This window comes from Hyla sarda, unplaced genomic scaffold (assembly GCF_029499605.1).
Source record: "Hyla sarda isolate aHylSar1 unplaced genomic scaffold, aHylSar1.hap1 scaffold_1448, whole genome shotgun sequence".
Taxonomy (NCBI): domain Eukaryota; kingdom Metazoa; phylum Chordata; class Amphibia; order Anura; family Hylidae; genus Hyla; species Hyla sarda.
This window is the reverse complement of record NW_026608077.1, coordinates 1,382-19,360: the sequence shown is the minus strand read 5'-3', so window position 1 is coordinate 19,360 and position 17,979 is coordinate 1,382. Positions and strand designations below refer to the sequence as shown.

The following is a 17,979-nucleotide window of genomic DNA, read 5'->3' as shown; positions in this document are numbered from 1 at the left end:
ATGGAAAATTGTCTGGCAGCCTCCCTGACAGCAAGCAGTGATAGTGCCCATGAAGGGGACCTTGTTGGGCCCGCCCCTTTCACGGTTATCGCTTCTCGGCCTTTTGGCTAAGATCAAGTGTAGTATCTGTTCTTATCAGTTTAATATCTGATACGTCCCCTATCTGGGGACCATATATTAAATGGATTTTTGAGAACGGGGGCCGATTTCGAAGCTTGCTTCCGTCGCCCTATGCATTGACCCGATATGGCAGTATCTTCGGGTACAGTGCACCACCCCCTTACAGGGTTAAAAAGAAAGATTCCTACTTTCATTGCTACCTGCTTGCTGGCTAGCCAGCTAGCCAGCCCTGTGGGCCTTGCTGCTGCTGCTGCTGCAGCCAAAAAACAAAAGGTGGTGCTGCTGCTGCTTCTGCTTCTGCTTGTGTCTGGCCGCTGTTGGAGCGTCCAGGCACAGGACTTCTGCTGCTGCTGACTAAATGGCCTCCTTAATTGGATCATTTGAGTAGCCAGCACACCTGTGCAGGTAGGGCATGACATGATAGGCAGCTGCCTTGATAGCGGGTGGGTGCTGAATGTTCCTAATTGACAAAATAAGATTAATGCTTATGAAGAAATATAAAATCTCATCCCTTCCCCAATATCGCGCCACACCCCTACCCCTTAATTCCCTGGTTGAACTTGATGGACATATGTCTTTTTTCGACCGTACTAACTATGTAACTATGTAACATAACATGGGGGGGGGGGGTCTCCTGGCTGTTCACACAGGTGTGTCATTGCTGTACATTGACCATGCATTGCTTCTGTGGTATTGCAAAGGCAAAGACAAATGCTTCCAGCCATCCATTGCACTAATGGATTGGTCATCAGCTGGCTGTCTATGTCCCGCATCAATATAGACCAAAGTACAGAGGGTTAGGCTATGCTATTGTGCACCTACCTGATGCATCAGAAGGTGCGAGGCCCTTGCTAAATTCTGTGCACAGACTTTGAGATCTATGCTTTAGACTGTATCTAAACCTGCTCCAACATGGACTGACATTCTGGCCTACTTTCAGCCGATGCGACTTGTCTGTCGCTGAACAGTCGCTTTTTATGTATTCAGCACCTATGTATAATGTTGTAAAAATGCTCTAGAAGCTAAAGTCGCAGAAATGTCACACATATTTGGCCTGCAACTTTCTGTGCGACAAATTCAGACAGGAAAAATCAGTATAAATCCTTAGAAAATTATCCCCCAGTGTCTCCATCTGCTGGCGGTATTGAATAAGCATTGCTGCACTGATGGGGTATGCATTAGACGAAAAAAAAGAAGAAAAAGAAGAATAATACGCCCAGAAAAGAGGCGAAAAGGAGAAAAACGTAAAAAAACGTGAAAAAAAAGTAAGAGGAAGAGAAGGGAAAAAAAGGTGGAAATGGGTTTAAAAGTGATTTCGGCGGAGAAATATATATATATATATATATATATATATATATATATATATATATATACGCGCACACACACACATATATATAAACGTATTCTCCGTTGAGATATTGCAGCCGCTGCTGTGTCCAGGCCCAGGAGCCTTAGCACTGTGCTGTGATGTCACTCAATACCACTGACATCACTAGGTGTAAACAACATCTCTCCTTTGCTGTGTATGTGACTATGGAGCTGTTTGGTGATGTCGTCTATTATGGCCTTCATAGAAGCAACAGGAGATTGTTGCATCCATCTAGAACCCTCAGAACTACAGTGCTATGATGTCACTCACTTCCACAGGCCTTGCAGAGTGTAAACAACAACAACCCAGCTTTGTTGTGTATGTAACCATAGGGATTTGTGATGTCACCTAGAACCTTCACAGCAGCGACAGCTTTATGAGGAGCATCAGCACTGCTCTGCCTGAGCAGAACCATCACCGCCATAGGTTGTCAAATAACCCGGGTTTAACCCACACAGGTAAGTCCAATGGGGTGCAGGCATGTCCTCTATGCTTACAGCTTCCCGTGGGTGTTGGTTTGATACCGTTTGGGGACAGCCAAGGAGGCATCTGCAGGCAACAAAGGTAGGTGTGTGCTTGTGTGTGTGTTTCCTATGCAGATCCTAAGCCCAGTGTCACATGCAAGTAGGAGGAGTAAGAAGGGTTCCTGGCAAATCCGGGTTATGGATTGCATTTAAAAAGGCCCCGTGGGAGTGCAATGGGCCCCTGTCTTGCTGCTTAGCAATAATGGTATGGGTTTAGGTTCTGCTGTGTGTACTGGTGGTTGACTGCCCCCCAGCCCAGAGTGTGCATGGAAAATTGTCTGGCAGCCTCCCTGACAGCAAGCAGTGATAGTGCCCATGAAGGGGACCTTGTTGGGCCCGCCCCTTTCACGGTTATCGCTTCTCGGCCTTTTGGCTAAGATCAAGTGTAGTTCTGCTCACTTGGTCTGGCCAGAGGGTGTCTGGGGTACCCGGCTCCTTTGCCTGGGGGGATCGTCCTTCTTAACGGAGGGACTTCACCCCCCTGCTGCTATTAGGGAGCCGGCTTAGTCCCCAGACAACGGGGAGCGATCACCACCACCTACCTGCTTACAGTGGGGGAGGTGTTTATCCTGATGGACATGGCTGGATCAAGTGGAGCATCATCAGAAGGCATCCCTGAGTATGCTAAGCTCAGAAATGGAGTCCGGATTTCCTTATTGGATACCTGTAAGAGAGGAAAAGGATTATGTTTCGTGGTCGAGGAGATCTTATTCAAGTTGCTGGAAATTAAGAAGGAACAAATCCTGTCTATGCTTGAATTCCCAAGAAATGGACACTACGATGTTATATTGGCTTCTGAAGAGGACTTTAATTTTTTTTGCAGCAAGTACCAGCAAAAGAAGGCCAATCCAGTTTTGGAGGGTGTGGAGGTGACCCCGCATTTTCCGAACCAGGAGAAAATATTGACGGTACGGATGTATAGCCCATATATATTGGAGAAAGACATTGAGACTTTTCTTTCTAGATTCTGTGACAATATTCTGTCAAAGGGAAAAGTCCTGAACCAATATGGCCTATGGACTACAAAATGGAAATTTAAAGTTAAATTTAAAATGGAACCTGACGGTAAAGTGATTTATCCACCTGGGCGATTCAAAATTGGATCGGTCAATGGTGACTTGTTCTATTCAGGGATGGAGGAATTTTGCCGTAAATGTAAACAATACGGGCACGGGAAAGACTTATGTACTCACTCGTGGTGCTATAAGTGCCAGGAGGGAGGTCATGAAGCAGACACCTGCAACAACAACAAAAAAAAGAAGTGTCATCTGTGCGGTGAGGAAGATCACCTGGTAAATTTATGTCCCAAGAAACAAACAACGAAAAAGGAAACAGCTAAAAGGAGTAGGGAAGAAGAAGAAATTGTAGAACCTGAGTTGGAGGAAGTTCCAGCCAGAAAAGTGGCTGAAGAAAAGAAAAAGAAAGAAGAGGTTTATGTACCAATGGAATTTGGAGGTGTTTTGGATGGCATGTTGGAAAATATGCCAAAAAAGGAAAGAAAACCATTTGATATGGATTTAATGGAACTAAGGTCGAAATATGGAAATCGGTACGAGGAAGCTAGAGACAAAGTGTATTTTTCATTTCAAGCTGATATGGACAGATTTTTGGACACTTATAAAGTTCCATCTTGGTTGGGACTTCCGGTAAAAAGACAGATGATAAGAGGAACGATAAACCGTGGAATGATAGATTTCTTAATGGTATATGCCTGGAGAAATGGAATTTCTCTATGATTAATTACTGGTCAAAGCAATGTTTGTTTGTTATTGTAAATGTGTATGTTTTTTTTTTTCTGGTTAAATCTTTTTTATTGATTTTATTTCGTGGTCATTAGTGTTAAAAAGAAATAAAAAATGGGTTACCTGATGATGAGCAACAATCGAGTTCAAATAAGATCTTGGAACTCTGATTGAGTTTCTGAGGGCTAACTTAAAAAAAAAATCTGTTCTTATCAGTTTAATATCTGATACGTCCCCTATCTGGGGACCATATATTAAATGGATTTTTGAGAACGGGGGCCGATTTCGAAGCTTGCTTCCGTCGCCCTATGCATTGACCCGATATGGCAGTATCTTCGGGTACAGTGCACCACCCCCTTACAGGGTTAAAAAGAAAGATTCCTACTTTCATTGCTACCTGCTTGCTGGCTAGCCAGCTAGCCAGCCCTGTGGGCCTTGCTGCTGCTGCTGCTGCAGCCAAAAAACAAAAGGTGGTGCTGCTGCTGCTTCTGCTTCTGCTTGTGTCTGGCCGCTGTTGGAGCGTCCAGGCACAGGACTTCTGCTGCTGCTGACTAAATGGCCTCCTTAATTGGATCATTTGAGTAGCCAGCACACCTGTGCAGGTAGGGCATGACATGATAGGCAGCTGCCTTGATAGCGGGTGGGTGCTGAATGTTCCTAATTGACAAAATAAGATTAATGCTTATGAAGAAATATAAAATCTCATCCCTTCCCCAATATCGCGCCACACCCCTACCCCTTAATTCCCTGGTTGAACTTGATGGACATATGTCTTTTTTCGACCGTACTAACTATGTAACTATGTAACATAACATGGGGGGGGGGGGTCTCCTGGCTGTTCACACAGGTGTGTCATTGCTGTACATTGACCATGCATTGCTTCTGTGGTATTGCAAAGGCAAAGACAAATGCTTCCAGCCATCCATTGCACTAATGGATTGGTCATCAGCTGGCTGTCTATGTCCCGCATCAATATAGACCAAAGTACAGAGGGTTAGGCTATGCTATTGTGCACCTACCTGATGCATCAGAAGGTGCGAGGCCCTTGCTAAATTCTGTGCACAGACTTTGAGATCTATGCTTTAGACTGTATCTAAACCTGCTCCAACATGGACTGACATTCTGGCCTACTTTCAGCCGATGCGACTTGTCTGTCGCTGAACAGTCGCTTTTTATGTATTCAGCACCTATGTATAATGTTGTAAAAATGCTCTAGAAGCTAAAGTCGCAGAAATGTCACACATATTTGGCCTGCAACTTTCTGTGCGACAAATTCAGACAGGAAAAATCAGTATAAATCCTTAGAAAATTATCCCCCAGTGTCTCCATCTGCTGGCGGTATTGAATAAGCATTGCTGCACTGATGGGGTATGCATTAGACGAAAAAAAAGAAGAAAAAGAAGAATAATACGCCCAGAAAAGAGGCGAAAAGGAGAAAAACGTAAAAAAACGTGAAAAAAAAGTAAGAGGAAGAGAAGGGAAAAAAAGGTGGAAATGGGTTTAAAAGTGATTTCGGCGGAGAAATATATATATATATATATATATATATATATATATATATATATATATATACGCGCACACACACACATATATATAAACGTATTCTCCGTTGAGATATTGCAGCCGCTGCTGTGTCCAGGCCCAGGAGCCTTAGCACTGTGCTGTGATGTCACTCAATACCACTGACATCACTAGGTGTAAACAACATCTCTCCTTTGCTGTGTATGTGACTATGGAGCTGTTTGGTGATGTCGTCTATTATGGCCTTCATAGAAGCAACAGGAGATTGTTGCATCCATCTAGAACCCTCAGAACTACAGTGCTATGATGTCACTCACTTCCACAGGCCTTGCAGAGTGTAAACAACAACAACCCAGCTTTGTTGTGTATGTAACCATAGGGATTTGTGATGTCACCTAGAACCTTCACAGCAGCGACAGCTTTATGAGGAGCATCAGCACTGCTCTGCCTGAGCAGAACCATCACCGCCATAGGTTGTCAAATAACCCGGGTTTAACCCACACAGGTAAGTCCAATGGGGTGCAGGCATGTCCTCTATGCTTACAGCTTCCCGTGGGTGTTGGTTTGATACCGTTTGGGGACAGCCAAGGAGGCATCTGCAGGCAACAAAGGTAGGTGTGTGCTTGTGTGTGTGTTTCCTATGCAGATCCTAAGCCCAGTGTCACATGCAAGTAGGAGGAGTAAGAAGGGTTCCTGGCAAATCCGGGTTATGGATTGCATTTAAAAAGGCCCCGTGGGAGTGCAATGGGCCCCTGTCTTGCTGCTTAGCAATAATGGTATGGGTTTAGGTTCTGCTGTGTGTACTGGTGGTTGACTGCCCCCCAGCCCAGAGTGTGCATGGAAAATTGTCTGGCAGCCTCCCTGACAGCAAGCAGTGATAGTGCCCATGAAGGGGACCTTGTTGGGCCCGCCCCTTTCACGGTTATCGCTTCTCGGCCTTTTGGCTAAGATCAAGTGTAGTATCTGTTCTTATCAGTTTAATATCTGATACGTCCCCTATCTGGGGACCATATATTAAATGGATTTTTGAGAACGGGGGCCGATTTCGAAGCTTGCTTCCGTCGCCCTATGCATTGACCCGATATGGCAGTATCTTCGGGTACAGTGCACCACCCCCTTACAGGGTTAAAAAGAAAGATTCCTACTTTCATTGCTACCTGCTTGCTGGCTAGCCAGCTAGCCAGCCCTGTGGGCCTTGCTGCTGCTGCTGCTGCAGCCAAAAAACAAAAGGTGGTGCTGCTGCTGCTTCTGCTTCTGCTTGTGTCTGGCCGCTGTTGGAGCGTCCAGGCACAGGACTTCTGCTGCTGCTGACTAAATGGCCTCCTTAATTGGATCATTTGAGTAGCCAGCACACCTGTGCAGGTAGGGCATGACATGATAGGCAGCTGCCTTGATAGCGGGTGGGTGCTGAATGTTCCTAATTGACAAAATAAAATTAATGCTTATGAAGAAATATAAAATCTCATCCCTTCCCCAATATCGCGCCACACCCCTACCCCTTAATTCCCTGGTTGAACTTGATGGACATATGTCTTTTTTCGACCGTACTAACTATGTAACTATGTAACATAACATGGGGGGGGGGGGGTCTCCTGGCTGTTCACACAGGTGTGTCATTGCTGTACATTGACCATGCATTGCTTCTGTGGTATTGCAAAGGCAAAGACAAATGCTTCCAGCCATCCATTGCACTAATGGATTGGTCATCAGCTGGCTGTCTATGTCCCGCATCAATATAGACCAAAGTACAGAGGGTTAGGCTATGCTATTGTGCACCTACCTGATGCATCAGAAGGTGCGAGGCCCTTGCTAAATTCTGTGCACAGACTTTGAGATCTATGCTTTAGACTGTATCTAAACCTGCTCCAACATGGACTGACATTCTGGCCTACTTTCAGCCGATGCGACTTGTCTGTCGCTGAACAGTCGCTTTTTATGTATTCAGCACCTATGTATAATGTTGTAAAAATGCTCTAGAAGCTAAAGTCGCAGAAATGTCACACATATTTGGCCTGCAACTTTCTGTGCGACAAATTCAGACAGGAAAAATCAGTATAAATCCTTAGAAAATTATCCCCCAGTGTCTCCATCTGCTGGCGGTATTGAATAAGCATTGCTGCACTGATGGGGTATGCATTAGACGAAAAAAAAGAAGAAAAAGAAGAATAATACGCCCAGAAAAGAGGCGAAAAGGAGAAAAACGTAAAAAAACGTGAAAAAAAAGTAAGAGGAAGAGAAGGGAAAAAAAGGTGGAAATGGGTTTAAAAGTGATTTCGGCGGAGAAATATATATATATATATATATATATATATATATATATATACGCGCACACACACACATATATATAAACGTATTCTCCGTTGAGATATTGCAGCCGCTGCTGTGTCCAGGCCCAGGAGCCTTAGCACTGTGCTGTGATGTCACTCAATACCACTGACATCACTAGGTGTAAACAACATCTCTCCTTTGCTGTGTATGTGACTATGGAGCTGTTTGGTGATGTCGTCTATTATGGCCTTCATAGAAGCAACAGGAGATTGTTGCATCCATCTAGAACCCTCAGAACTACAGTGCTATGATGTCACTCACTTCCACAGGCCTTGCAGAGTGTAAACAACAACAACCCAGCTTTGTTGTGTATGTAACCATAGGGATTTGTGATGTCACCTAGAACCTTCACAGCAGCGACAGCTTTATGAGGAGCATCAGCACTGCTCTGCCTGAGCAGAACCATCACCGCCATAGGTTGTCAAATAACCCGGGTTTAACCCACACAGGTAAGTCCAATGGGGTGCAGGCATGTCCTCTATGCTTACAGCTTCCCGTGGGTGTTGGTTTGATACCGTTTGGGGACAGCCAAGGAGGCATCTGCAGGCAACAAAGGTAGGTGTGTGCTTGTGTGTGTGTTTCCTATGCAGATCCTAAGCCCAGTGTCACATGCAAGTAGGAGGAGTAAGAAGGGTTCCTGGCAAATCCGGGTTATGGATTGCATTTAAAAAGGCCCCGTGGGAGTGCAATGGGCCCCTGTCTTGCTGCTTAGCAATAATGGTATGGGTTTAGGTTCTGCTGTGTGTACTGGTGGTTGACTGCCCCCCAGCCCAGAGTGTGCATGGAAAATTGTCTGGCAGCCTCCCTGACAGCAAGCAGTGATAGTGCCCATGAAGGGGACCTTGTTGGGCCCGCCCCTTTCACGGTTATCGCTTCTCGGCCTTTTGGCTAAGATCAAGTGTAGTATCTGTTCTTATCAGTTTAATATCTGATACGTCCCCTATCTGGGGACCATATATTAAATGGATTTTTGAGAACGGGGGCCGATTTCGAAGCTTGCTTCCGTCGCCCTATGCATTGACCCGATATGGCAGTATCTTCGGGTACAGTGCACCACCCCCTTACAGGGTTAAAAAGAAAGATTCCTACTTTCATTGCTACCTGCTTGCTGGCTAGCCAGCTAGCCAGCCCTGTGGGCCTTGCTGCTGCTGCTGCTGCAGCCAAAAAACAAAAGGTGGTGCTGCTGCTGCTTCTGCTTCTGCTTGTGTCTGGCCGCTGTTGGAGCGTCCAGGCACAGGACTTCTGCTGCTGCTGACTAAATGGCCTCCTTAATTGGATCATTTGAGTAGCCAGCACACCTGTGCAGGTAGGGCATGACATGATAGGCAGCTGCCTTGATAGCGGGTGGGTGCTGAATGTTCCTAATTGACAAAATAAGATTAATGCTTATGAAGAAATATAAAATCTCATCCCTTCCCCAATATCGCGCCACACCCCTACCCCTTAATTCCCTGGTTGAACTTGATGGACATATGTCTTTTTTCGACCGTACTAACTATGTAACTATGTAACATAACATGGGGGGGGGGGGTCTCCTGGCTGTTCACACAGGTGTGTCATTGCTGTACATTGACCATGCATTGCTTCTGTGGTATTGCAAAGGCAAAGACAAATGCTTCCAGCCATCCATTGCACTAATGGATTGGTCATCAGCTGGCTGTCTATGTCCCGCATCAATATAGACCAAAGTACAGAGGGTTAGGCTATGCTATTGTGCACCTACCTGATGCATCAGAAGGTGCGAGGCCCTTGCTAAATTCTGTGCACAGACTTTGAGATCTATGCTTTAGACTGTATCTAAACCTGCTCCAACATGGACTGACATTCTGGCCTACTTTCAGCCGATGCGACTTGTCTGTCGCTGAACAGTCGCTTTTTATGTATTCAGCACCTATGTATAATGTTGTAAAAATGCTCTAGAAGCTAAAGTCGCAGAAATGTCACACATATTTGGCCTGCAACTTTCTGTGCGACAAATTCAGACAGGAAAAATCAGTATAAATCCTTAGAAAATTATCCCCCAGTGTCTCCATCTGCTGGCGGTATTGAATAAGCATTGCTGCACTGATGGGGTATGCATTAGACGAAAAAAAAGAAGAAAAAGAAGAATAATACGCCCAGAAAAGAGGCGAAAAGGAGAAAAACGTAAAAAAACGTGAAAAAAAAGTAAGAGGAAGAGAAGGGAAAAAAAGGTGGAAATGGGTTTAAAAGTGATTTCGGCGGAGAATATATATATATATATATATATATATATATATATATATATATACGCGCACACACACACATATATATAAACGTATTCTCCGTTGAGATATTGCAGCCGCTGCTGTGTCCAGGCCCAGGAGCCTTAGCACTGTGCTGTGATGTCACTCAATACCACTGACATCACTAGGTGTAAACAACATCTCTCCTTTGCTGTGTATGTGACTATGGAGCTGTTTGGTGATGTCGTCTATTATGGCCTTCATAGAAGCAACAGGAGATTGTTGCATCCATCTAGAACCCTCAGAACTACAGTGCTATGATGTCACTCACTTCCACAGGCCTTGCAGAGTGTAAACAACAACAACCCAGCTTTGTTGTGTATGTAACCATAGGGATTTGTGATGTCACCTAGAACCTTCACAGCAGCGACAGCTTTATGAGGAGCATCAGCACTGCTCTGCCTGAGCAGAACCATCACCGCCATAGGTTGTCAAATAACCCGGGTTTAACCCACACAGGTAAGTCCAATGGGGTGCAGGCATGTCCTCTATGCTTACAGCTTCCCGTGGGTGTTGGTTTGATACCGTTTGGGGACAGCCAAGGAGGCATCTGCAGGCAACAAAGGTAGGTGTGTGCTTGTGTGTGTGTTTCCTATGCAGATCCTAAGCCCAGTGTCACATGCAAGTAGGAGGAGTAAGAAGGGTTCCTGGCAAATCCGGGTTATGGATTGCATTTAAAAAGGCCCCGTGGGAGTGCAATGGGCCCCTGTCTTGCTGCTTAGCAATAATGGTATGGGTTTAGGTTCTGCTGTGTGTACTGGTGGTTGACTGCCCCCCAGCCCAGAGTGTGCATGGAAAATTGTCTGGCAGCCTCCCTGACAGCAAGCAGTGATAGTGCCCATGAAGGGGACCTTGTTGGGCCCGCCCCTTTCACGGTTATCGCTTCTCGGCCTTTTGGCTAAGATCAAGTGTAGTATCTGTTCTTATCAGTTTAATATCTGATACGTCCCCTATCTGGGGACCATATATTAAATGGATTTTTGAGAACGGGGGCCGATTTCGAAGCTTGCTTCCGTCGCCCTATGCATTGACCCGATATGGCAGTATCTTCGGGTACAGTGCACCACCCCCTTACAGGGTTAAAAAGAAAGATTCCTACTTTCATTGCTACCTGCTTGCTGGCTAGCCAGCTAGCCAGCCCTGTGGGCCTTGCTGCTGCTGCTGCTGCAGCCAAAAAACAAAAGGTGGTGCTGCTGCTGCTTCTGCTTCTGCTTGTGTCTGGCCGCTGTTGGAGCGTCCAGGCACAGGACTTCTGCTGCTGCTGACTAAATGGCCTCCTTAATTGGATCATTTGAGTAGCCAGCACACCTGTGCAGGTAGGGCATGACATGATAGGCAGCTGCCTTGATAGCGGGTGGGTGCTGAATGTTCCTAATTGACAAAATAAGATTAATGCTTATGAAGAAATATAAAATCTCATCCCTTCCCCAATATCGCGCCACACCCCTACCCCTTAATTCCCTGGTTGAACTTGATGGACATATGTCTTTTTTCGACCGTACTAACTATGTAACTATGTAACATAACATGGGGGGGGGGGTCTCCTGGCTGTTCACACAGGTGTGTCATTGCTGTACATTGACCATGCATTGCTTCTGTGGTATTGCAAAGGCAAAGACAAATGCTTCCAGCCATCCATTGCACTAATGGATTGGTCATCAGCTGGCTGTCTATGTCCCGCATCAATATAGACCAAAGTACAGAGGGTTAGGCTATGCTATTGTGCACCTACCTGATGCATCAGAAGGTGCGAGGCCCTTGCTAAATTCTGTGCACAGACTTTGAGATCTATGCTTTAGACTGTATCTAAACCTGCTCCAACATGGACTGACATTCTGGCCTACTTTCAGCCGATGCGACTTGTCTGTCGCTGAACAGTCGCTTTTTATGTATTCAGCACCTATGTATAATGTTGTAAAAATGCTCTAGAAGCTAAAGTCGCAGAAATGTCACACATATTTGGCCTGCAACTTTCTGTGCGACAAATTCAGACAGGAAAAATCAGTATAAATCCTTAGAAAATTATCCCCCAGTGTCTCCATCTGCTGGCGGTATTGAATAAGCATTGCTGCACTGATGGGGTATGCATTAGACGAAAAAAAAGAAGAAAAAGAAGAATAATACGCCCAGAAAAGAGGCGAAAAGGAGAAAAACGTAAAAAAACGTGAAAAAAAAGTAAGAGGAAGAGAAGGGAAAAAAAGGTGGAAATGGGTTTAAAAGTGATTTCGGCGGAGAAATATATATATATATATATATATATATATATATATATATATATATATACGCGCACACACACACATATATATAAACGTATTCTCCGTTGAGATATTGCAGCCGCTGCTGTGTCCAGGCCCAGGAGCCTTAGCACTGTGCTGTGATGTCACTCAATACCACTGACATCACTAGGTGTAAACAACATCTCTCCTTTGCTGTGTATGTGACTATGGAGCTGTTTGGTGATGTCGTCTATTATGGCCTTCATAGAAGCAACAGGAGATTGTTGCATCCATCTAGAACCCTCAGAACTACAGTGCTATGATGTCACTCACTTCCACAGGCCTTGCAGAGTGTAAACAACAACAACCCAGCTTTGTTGTGTATGTAACCATAGGGATTTGTGATGTCACCTAGAACCTTCACAGCAGCGACAGCTTTATGAGGAGCATCAGCACTGCTCTGCCTGAGCAGAACCATCACCGCCATAGGTTGTCAAATAACCCGGGTTTAACCCACACAGGTAAGTCCAATGGGGTGCAGGCATGTCCTCTATGCTTACAGCTTCCCGTGGGTGTTGGTTTGATACCGTTTGGGGACAGCCAAGGAGGCATCTGCAGGCAACAAAGGTAGGTGTGTGCTTGTGTGTGTGTTTCCTATGCAGATCCTAAGCCCAGTGTCACATGCAAGTAGGAGGAGTAAGAAGGGTTCCTGGCAAATCCGGGTTATGGATTGCATTTAAAAAGGCCCCGTGGGAGTGCAATGGGCCCCTGTCTTGCTGCTTAGCAATAATGGTATGGGTTTAGGTTCTGCTGTGTGTACTGGTGGTTGACTGCCCCCCAGCCCAGAGTGTGCATGGAAAATTGTCTGGCAGCCTCCCTGACAGCAAGCAGTGATAGTGCCCATGAAGGGGACCTTGTTGGGCCCGCCCCTTTCACGGTTATCGCTTCTCGGCCTTTTGGCTAAGATCAAGTGTAGTATCTGTTCTTATCAGTTTAATATCTGATACGTCCCCTATCTGGGGACCATATATTAAATGGATTTTTGAGAACGGGGGCCGATTTCGAAGCTTGCTTCCGTCGCCCTATGCATTGACCCGATATGGCAGTATCTTCGGGTACAGTGCACCACCCCCTTACAGGGTTAAAAAGAAAGATTCCTACTTTCATTGCTACCTGCTTGCTGGCTAGCCAGCTAGCCAGCCCTGTGGGCCTTGCTGCTGCTGCTGCTGCAGCCAAAAAACAAAAGGTGGTGCTGCTGCTGCTTCTGCTTCTGCTTGTGTCTGGCCGCTGTTGGAGCGTCCAGGCACAGGACTTCTGCTGCTGCTGACTAAATGGCCTCCTTAATTGGATCATTTGAGTAGCCAGCACACCTGTGCAGGTAGGGCATGACATGATAGGCAGCTGCCTTGATAGCGGGTGGGTGCTGAATGTTCCTAATTGACAAAATAAGATTAATGCTTATGAAGAAATATAAAATCTCATCCCTTCCCCAATATCGCGCCACACCCCTACCCCTTAATTCCCTGGTTGAACTTGATGGACATATGTCTTTTTTCGACCGTACTAACTATGTAACTATGTAACATAACATGGGGGGGGGGGGTCTCCTGGCTGTTCACACAGGTGTGTCATTGCTGTACATTGACCATGCATTGCTTCTGTGGTATTGCAAAGGCAAAGACAAATGCTTCCAGCCATCCATTGCACTAATGGATTGGTCATCAGCTGGCTGTCTATGTCCCGCATCAATATAGACCAAAGTACAGAGGGTTAGGCTATGCTATTGTGCACCTACCTGATGCATCAGAAGGTGCGAGGCCCTTGCTAAATTCTGTGCACAGACTTTGAGATCTATGCTTTAGACTGTATCTAAACCTGCTCCAACATGGACTGACATTCTGGCCTACTTTCAGCCGATGCGACTTGTCTGTCGCTGAACAGTCGCTTTTTATGTATTCAGCACCTATGTATAATGTTGTAAAAATGCTCTAGAAGCTAAAGTCGCAGAAATGTCACACATATTTGGCCTGCAACTTTCTGTGCGACAAATTCAGACAGGAAAAATCAGTATAAATCCTTAGAAAATTATCCCCCAGTGTCTCCATCTGCTGGCGGTATTGAATAAGCATTGCTGCACTGATGGGGTATGCATTAGACGAAAAAAAAGAAGAAAAAGAAGAATAATACGCCCAGAAAAGAGGCGAAAAGGAGAAAAACGTAAAAAAACGTGAAAAAAAAGTAAGAGGAAGAGAAGGGAAAAAAAGGTGGAAATGGGTTTAAAAGTGATTTCGGCGGAGAAATATATATATATATATATATATATATATATATATATATATATATATATACGCGCACACACACACATATATATAAACGTATTCTCCGTTGAGATATTGCAGCCGCTGCTGTGTCCAGGCCCAGGAGCCTTAGCACTGTGCTGTGATGTCACTCAATACCACTGACATCACTAGGTGTAAACAACATCTCTCCTTTGCTGTGTATGTGACTATGGAGCTGTTTGGTGATGTCGTCTATTATGGCCTTCATAGAAGCAACAGGAGATTGTTGCATCCATCTAGAACCCTCAGAACTACAGTGCTATGATGTCACTCACTTCCACAGGCCTTGCAGAGTGTAAACAACAACAACCCAGCTTTGTTGTGTATGTAACCATAGGGATTTGTGATGTCACCTAGAACCTTCACAGCAGCGACAGCTTTATGAGGAGCATCAGCACTGCTCTGCCTGAGCAGAACCATCACCGCCATAGGTTGTCAAATAACCCGGGTTTAACCCACACAGGTAAGTCCAATGGGGTGCAGGCATGTCCTCTATGCTTACAGCTTCCCGTGGGTGTTGGTTTGATACCGTTTGGGGACAGCCAAGGAGGCATCTGCAGGCAACAAAGGTAGGTGTGTGCTTGTGTGTGTGTTTCCTATGCAGATCCTAAGCCCAGTGTCACATGCAAGTAGGAGGAGTAAGAAGGGTTCCTGGCAAATCCGGGTTATGGATTGCATTTAAAAAGGCCCCGTGGGAGTGCAATGGGCCCCTGTCTTGCTGCTTAGCAATAATGGTATGGGTTTAGGTTCTGCTGTGTGTACTGGTGGTTGACTGCCCCCCAGCCCAGAGTGTGCATGGAAAATTGTCTGGCAGCCTCCCTGACAGCAAGCAGTGATAGTGCCCATGAAGGGGACCTTGTTGGGCCCGCCCCTTTCACGGTTATCGCTTCTCGGCCTTTTGGCTAAGATCAAGTGTAGTATCTGTTCTTATCAGTTTAATATCTGATACGTCCCCTATCTGGGGACCATATATTAAATGGATTTTTGAGAACGGGGGCCGATTTCGAAGCTTGCTTCCGTCGCCCTATGCATTGACCCGATATGGCAGTATCTTCGGGTACAGTGCACCACCCCCTTACAGGGTTAAAAAGAAAGATTCCTACTTTCATTGCTACCTGCTTGCTGGCTAGCCAGCTAGCCAGCCCTGTGGGCCTTGCTGCTGCTGCTGCTGCAGCCAAAAAACAAAAGGTGGTGCTGCTGCTGCTTCTGCTTCTGCTTGTGTCTGGCCGCTGTTGGAGCGTCCAGGCACAGGACTTCTGCTGCTGCTGACTAAATGGCCTCCTTAATTGGATCATTTGAGTAGCCAGCACACCTGTGCAGGTAGGGCATGACATGATAGGCAGCTGCCTTGATAGCGGGTGGGTGCTGAATGTTCCTAATTGACAAAATAAGATTAATGCTTATGAAGAAATATAAAATCTCATCCCTTCCCCAATATCGCGCCACACCCCTACCCCTTAATTCCCTGGTTGAACTTGATGGACATATGTCTTTTTTCGACCGTACTAACTATGTAACTATGTAACATAACATGGGGGGGGGGGGGTCTCCTGGCTGTTCACACAGGTGTGTCATTGCTGTACATTGACCATGCATTGCTTCTGTGGTATTGCAAAGGCAAAGACAAATGCTTCCAGCCATCCATTGCACTAATGGATTGGTCATCAGCTGGCTGTCTATGTCCCGCATCAATATAGACCAAAGTACAGAGGGTTAGGCTATGCTATTGTGCACCTACCTGATGCATCAGAAGGTGCGAGGCCCTTGCTAAATTCTGTGCACAGACTTTGAGATCTATGCTTTAGACTGTATCTAAACCTGCTCCAACATGGACTGACATTCTGGCCTACTTTCAGCCGATGCGACTTGTCTGTCGCTGAACAGTCGCTTTTTATGTATTCAGCACCTATGTATAATGTTGTAAAAATGCTCTAGAAGCTAAAGTCGCAGAAATGTCACACATATTTGGCCTGCAACTTTCTGTGCGACAAATTCAGACAGGAAAAATCAGTATAAATCCTTAGAAAATTATCCCCCAGTGTCTCCATCTGCTGGCGGTATTGAATAAGCATTGCTGCACTGATGGGGTATGCATTAGACGAAAAAAAAGAAGAAAAAGAAGAATAATACGCCCAGAAAAGAGGCGAAAAGGAGAAAAACGTAAAAAAAACGTGAAAAAAAAGTAAGAGTAAGAGAAGGGAAAAAAAGGTGGAAATGGGTTTAAAAGTGATTTCGGCGGAGAATATATATATATATATATATATATATATATATATATATATATACGCGCACACACACACATATATATAAACGTATTCTCCGTTGAGATATTGCAGCCGCTGCTGTGTCCAGGCCCAGGAGCCTTAGCACTGTGCTGTGATGTCACTCAATACCACTGACATCACTAGGTGTAAACAACATCTCTCCTTTGCTGTGTATGTGACTATGGAGCTGTTTGGTGATGTCGTCTATTATGGCCTTCATAGAAGCAACAGGAGATTGTTGCATCCATCTAGAACCCTCAGAACTACAGTGCTATGATGTCACTCACTTCCACAGGCCTTGCAGAGTGTAAACAACAACAACCCAGCTTTGTTGTGTATGTAACCATAGGGATTTGTGATGTCACCTAGAACCTTCACAGCAGCGACAGCTTTATGAGGAGCATCAGCACTGCTCTGCCTGAGCAGAACCATCACCGCCATAGGTTGTCAAATAACCCGGGTTTAACCCACACAGGTAAGTCCAATGGGGTGCAGGCATGTCCTCTATGCTTACAGCTTCCCGTGGGTGTTGGTTTGATACCGTTTGGGGACAGCCAAGGAGGCATCTGCAGGCAACAAAGGTAGGTGTGTGCTTGTGTGTGTGTTTCCTATGCAGATCCTAAGCCCAGTGTCACATGCAAGTAGGAGGAGTAAGAAGGGTTCCTGGCAAATCCGGGTTATGGATTGCATTTAAAAAGGCCCCGTGGGAGTGCAATGGGCCCCTGTCTTGCTGCTTAGCAATAATGGTATGGGTTTAGGTTCTGCTGTGTGTACTGGTGGTTGACTGCCCCCCAGCCCAGAGTGTGCATGGAAAATTGTCTGGCAGCCTCCCTGACAGCAAGCAGTGATAGTGCCCATGAAGGGGACCTTGTTGGGCCCGCCCCTTTCACGGTTATCGCTTCTCGGCCTTTTGGCTAAGATCAAGTGTAGTATCTGTTCTTATCAGTTTAATATCTGATACGTCCCCTATCTGGGGACCATATATTAAATGGATTTTTGAGAACGGGGGCCGATTTCGAAGCTTGCTTCCGTCGCCCTATGCATTGACCCGATATGGCAGTATCTTCGGGTACAGTGCACCACCCCCTTACAGGGTTAAAAAGAAAGATTCCTACTTTCATTGCTACCTGCTTGCTGGCTAGCCAGCTAGCCAGCCCTGTGGGCCTTGCTGCTGCTGCTGCTGCAGCCAAAAAACAAAAGGTGGTGCTGCTGCTGCTTCTGCTTCTGCTTGTGTCTGGCCGCTGTTGGAGCGTCCAGGCACAGGACTTCTGCTGCTGCTGACTAAATGGCCT

General features: G+C 45.7%; 8 non-coding genes across 8 annotated transcripts; all 8 read left to right on the top strand.

Annotated features, from left to right (window-relative positions):
* Positions 1-87: 87 nt before the first annotated feature.
* LOC130307925 (U2 spliceosomal RNA) lies at positions 88-278 on the top strand. The gene has a single exon (XR_008857006.1). It is a non-coding gene; the product is annotated as a U2 spliceosomal RNA (small nuclear RNA).
* A 3,646-nt stretch (positions 279-3,924) lies between these two features.
* LOC130307953 (U2 spliceosomal RNA) lies at positions 3,925-4,110 on the top strand. The gene has a single exon (XR_008857033.1). It is a non-coding gene; the product is annotated as a U2 spliceosomal RNA (small nuclear RNA).
* Positions 4,111-6,200: 2,090 nt separating this feature from the next.
* Positions 6,201-6,391, top strand: LOC130307924 (U2 spliceosomal RNA). Its single transcript, XR_008857005.1, has one exon. It is a non-coding gene; the product is annotated as a U2 spliceosomal RNA (small nuclear RNA).
* A 2,081-nt stretch (positions 6,392-8,472) lies between these two features.
* On the top strand, positions 8,473-8,663 carry LOC130307958 (U2 spliceosomal RNA). The gene has a single exon (XR_008857036.1). It is a non-coding gene; the product is annotated as a U2 spliceosomal RNA (small nuclear RNA).
* Positions 8,664-10,746: 2,083 nt separating this feature from the next.
* LOC130307957 (U2 spliceosomal RNA) lies at positions 10,747-10,937 on the top strand. The gene has a single exon (XR_008857035.1). It is a non-coding gene; the product is annotated as a U2 spliceosomal RNA (small nuclear RNA).
* Positions 10,938-13,024: 2,087 nt separating this feature from the next.
* LOC130307946 (U2 spliceosomal RNA) lies at positions 13,025-13,215 on the top strand. The gene has a single exon (XR_008857026.1). It is a non-coding gene; the product is annotated as a U2 spliceosomal RNA (small nuclear RNA).
* Positions 13,216-15,305: 2,090 nt separating this feature from the next.
* LOC130307934 (U2 spliceosomal RNA) lies at positions 15,306-15,496 on the top strand. The gene has a single exon (XR_008857015.1). It is a non-coding gene; the product is annotated as a U2 spliceosomal RNA (small nuclear RNA).
* A 2,085-nt stretch (positions 15,497-17,581) lies between these two features.
* LOC130307923 (U2 spliceosomal RNA) lies at positions 17,582-17,772 on the top strand. Its single transcript, XR_008857004.1, has one exon. It is a non-coding gene; the product is annotated as a U2 spliceosomal RNA (small nuclear RNA).
* The last annotated feature ends 207 nt before the right edge of the window (positions 17,773-17,979 follow it).